Below are 5,074 nucleotides of genomic sequence, written 5' to 3' on the forward strand. Positions count from 1 at the left end.
AATCATGGGTGCTTATAGCACAAGAGTTCATAAAATTACAAGTCTCAAGTAGGGTTTAGTGACCCATAATTCAATCTCAAGTTAAAACTCATCAAAATGCATATTAGATATCATATAGATTCATATGTCATATAGAAATCTGGAATTTACAGCAATTTATCTCAAAATCTCAACATACTCATAAACTTCAATATCTCAAACATTGCGACTATTAACTTCTCAAGGATTAAAATCATAGGATATAAACCCAGCTTCAATTTCTCAAGAAAACATGTAAAAATCATGCCATTGAACTCTCAATTCATGGGAAACATCAAAAACTTGAAACCAATAACAATAGGTGAAAAATCCTAATTCAATTTCATGTAAAATCTTATAACTTGCAAAAAATTGTAGTTTAAATAAGCCTTTGGGCATTAGGTGAAAGGATTACCCTTGTTCAAAATCGCATATACCTTAGATTATGAAATTGGATGAACAAACTTGCTTTAAAATCTTCTTCTTACTCTTGAGAGATGGTTCTTGCAACCCTTGAACTTCGGAAACTCAAATCTCAACTCAATTTGTAGAATCTATGATGATTTCTTAGATTTCTTGGAGAAGGGTTTTAGATTTGATCTTGAGGGAGAAACCCTAGCTCTCTAGGATGTTTTGGGAGATAATGAGGCCATCTGCTTCAATTAGAATATATCTGGTTGATAAAAGAGTGGAAAAGTCTAAAAAGTCCCTTTTAAAAATGACTTAAAATACTAAACAGGGGTTGCAACAGTCGAAGCGACGGTCCGTTGCTTAGTTTGACGGTCCATCAGATCGTCCGTCGCATATTAGTCAAAAAAAAATACACTGCCTCAATGTGATGGTCTCAGCGATGGTCCGTCACAAACCAGATGGTCCGTCGGATTGTCCTTCGTACATTGGCCAGGATGAGGCTACACTGCCTTAGGGTGACGGTCATAGCGACGGTCCATTACAGACTTGACGGTCCATCGTCATGGCCGTCGCACTTGGGACAGAAAAAGGAGTTACTGCCTTAGTTGCGATAGTCTGACCAATGGTCCTCGCAGACTCGATGGTCCGTCGGATCGTCCGTTGCACCTGGGCGATTCCGACAACTCTCAGTAAAACGGCCATAACTTCTCACCCCGATACCGGATTTGGACAAAATTGGTATCGTTGGAAAGCTAATTTAATTCTCTACATGAAAAAAGTCAAATTTAATAAAATTCTATATAGTTTAAACAGCCATCACTTGGGAAGTAACTTCTCAATATTTTATAGCCAGAATTACACTTCACTTGACACGCTTTAAGGCCCAAACTACGAGGGAACTTTGTGGGTCTTACAACCTTCTGTATGAATCCCAGAAGAAAAAATAGATATGGATACTTAAACTTTATGTCCTTCTTCGCTTCCCATGTAGCTTCTTTCACTTTTTGGTTCCACCATAGAACCTTAATCGAGGCTATATCCTTGGCCTGCAACCGAAAAACCTATCTCTATAAGATCTCAACTAGAACATCTTCATAAGAAAGAGAATCTAAGATACCCAAGCCCTCCAAAGGAACCACCGAAGAAGGATCACCAAGACACTTTCTCAACATGGAGACATGAAATACCGAATGAATGGACCCCAAGTTAAAAGGCAAATCCAATTCATATGCTACATTAACAACCTCCATAAAATTACATAAGGACCAATAAACCGGGGACTAAGCTTCCCCTTCTTACTAAAACACACCACCCCTTCATGGGAGATACCTTTAGGAACACCTTGTCACCAAACTCAAACTCCAAACCTCTACACCTTATATCTGCATAGGACTTTTGGCCACTTTGGGCAGCCTTTAGCCTATCCCAAATCACCTTCACCTTTTCCATAGCTCGATAAACCAAATCTGGACCAAACATATCTGCCTTACCAAACTCAAACCATCTAATAGGAGATCTACACCTCCTACCATACAATGCCTCAAAAGGGGCCATACCAATATTAGAATGATAGCTATTATTGTAAGCAAACTCTACCAAAGGTAGATGCTCAACCCAATTGCCCCCATATTCAATCACACATACCCAAAGCATATCCTCTAATGTTTGAATAGTCCTCTCCACTTGACCATCTATCTGAGGATGAAAAGCAGTACTCAGGCTCACCTTAGTACCAAATCCCTTTTGAAAAGTCCACCAAAAATAGATGAAAAATGCATACCGCAATCAGAGATAATCAAAATAGGTACCCCATGCAGCTTCACAACCTCCTAAAGATACAACTTTGCATAATCCTCCACCGAAAAGGTAGTCTTCACTGGCAAGAAGTGAGCAGACTTTATTATTTAATCTATGATAAACCAAATTAAATTGAATTAGTTTCACGAATGAAGAAGACTGGTAACGAAATCCATATTGATTACCTCCCATTTTCACTTAGGAAAATCAGTTTCTTGATACAACTCTCTAGGCCTCATGTGCTGAACTTCAACTTGTTGACACATAATGCACTTGGCTACAAAATCAACCATATCCCTTTTTATTCCATTCCACTAATATATTTGTTTGAGATCATGATACATCTTTATGGAATCGGGATGAACAACATAGCGTGATTCATGTGACTCATCCAAGATCTTTTACTGTAACCCATCGATGTCAGGAATCCACAACCTTTCTTGGTACCGTAAAGTACCATCACCACTGATTTTAAATACCATTACCTTTTGCCCACCTATATCACTCTTGATTTTCATCAAGATAGGATCTAGCACTTGCTTCTCTTTAATCTCTGTACTGAGAGATAATCTAACCACTTCCTATACCAAAAAACCACCATCCTCAGAGTCCAAGCTACAAAATCCAAGATTAGCCAAGCGGTGAATATCCTTCACCAATTCCTACTTTTCCTTATCCATATGAGCTAAACTCCCCATGGATAACCTGCTAAAAGAATTAACAACAACATTAGCCTTATCTGGATGATAGTGAAAATTCATATCATAGTCCTTGAGAAGCTTCAACCATATCTTCTGCCCTTAGATTTAGCTCATTCTGAGTGAACAGATATTGCGGACTCTTATGATCAGAAAATATATCTATGTGCACTCCAAACAAATAATGCCACCATATTTTCAAAGCAAACACCATCGCCAACAACTCCAAATCATGAGTTGGATAATTCCTCTCATGCATCTTCGATTACCACGAAGCATAGGAAATTACCTTAGAGAAAATATTAGTCCATGAGAAATAGTTGTCCTACACTTGAACATTGTGGACTCAATTATGATCTGCCTTTATATGCTCAAGAATTGGGCCTATTAGCCAGATACTTTATAAGAGAGGGAAAAAATGCTTTATTGGATAAAGACCAGACCCAGAGTGGGCTGCCTACATATCCAAATAAAAGTTAGGTCAAACATAGTTTATGAGTACAAAGAAAAGTAGAGAAAATAAGAAAATGTTATTATCCATAAGGTGGGTAAAACGAGAATAATGATGTGAAATAGGAAAGATTTCCACATCAATTCATGTGATGCGCTTTATTCTTCTTTCGTGAATATCTTGGATCTTGTTGGACATAGTAGGATTGAGCCTTATTTTGAGAATCTTGCTTGACAAAGTAGGATTGAGCCTTATTTTGAGAATCTTGCCAAACAGAGTAGGATTGGATCTGATGAGCCTTGTTTTGCGAACTAAAAATAGCATGGCTATCTTCATTATTTTAATAGCCTTGTATTTTAGGTATGGAGGGTAATGAATCCTCTTTCTCTCCCTTAGATGGATTTTTCATTTCATATTCTAATTTATTTTCAATCGAAATTAGACTCTTAAAATTGTGACTAACCAAGAAGAATATTTTCTAAAAGTATATTCCATCTAGTGATCTGAGGATAATTTGGACCAATTCCTTCTAAAGTACATAAGGACGTATTTTGGAAGCTCTTAACCTCCATTGAGTTGCATAATCCTCAAAAGATTCATGTGTCACTCTCTTCATCTCGATCAATTCCCGTATTGTTGCACAAACAGTGATGTTAAACTTATATTGCCCCACAAAATCTTGAGCTAATTCTTCCCAATTATTCCATTTGTCAAAATCTTTTTGGGAGAACCATGTGAGTTCCATTCCTGACAAACATTGAATAAATAGTCTCATAATGAGAGCCTCATTGTGCCCCATGCCAATTAGTCTGCCATAATAGTCCTTCAGATGTGTTAGTGGATACCTATCCCCATCAAATATTTTTAACTTTGGAACTTTGTATTATGTAGGTAAATCAATCCTCGAATGTATACATAATTTCTCATACCTCAAGTCATAGATACCCCTGGAATGTAGTTCCTCATTCAACCTTTTCACTAAGTCATGAAGCATTTGCCAACGTTCATCTAAATTGATCCTTTCACTTTTAAGAGTGTTAAGTGCAGAAGAAAATTGATAAGAGTGTGTGTGGGGAAGGTGAGGATAAAGAGGCACAATATTTTGTCTTGGGCGATGAGAAGGAGGACTGAAACCCTTTCAAATATTGAGCATATTTGTCATATTACAAATTCTCATGTGAGTTGGATGTTTAAATTCTAGAAAAACCTTAAATAAAATAAACAAGTCAAACAAAAATGACCCCATAACGTATAGGTTCAAAACATAATAAATATAAAACAAAAGGTATTCTAGGATGAAGACTAAGACTTAATAAGTGATCTAGGCATAAAGATTTGAGTTCCTAACGCATGAAACATGATAGTGATAGAACATAATGTCGATTTTACAATTGTGATTGTAAAGAGGATATGAAATATAGGAAATAAGTAAGGTCGACTTTCATTGAACATCAAATTTGTTGATTCAAAATATCCTTTGTAGTTGATATCACATCACATTATCGATTCATCAACTCCAAATAAAAAAGGACAAAATAGGGAAAAAGAAGATTTTATTATGATAAGACCAAAATCATTAGATGAGCACCTACGTGTCCTTCATATAGGGGAATGAGGTCAACCGTAGTTCACATTACATAAGCAGGGAAAGCATAAAAAAAATCACAAATTATTAAACTTGAATGAATTTCAAATGTTG

This window comes from Capsicum annuum, chromosome 10 (genome assembly GCF_002878395.1).
Source record: "Capsicum annuum cultivar UCD-10X-F1 chromosome 10, UCD10Xv1.1, whole genome shotgun sequence".
Taxonomy (NCBI): domain Eukaryota; kingdom Viridiplantae; phylum Streptophyta; class Magnoliopsida; order Solanales; family Solanaceae; genus Capsicum; species Capsicum annuum.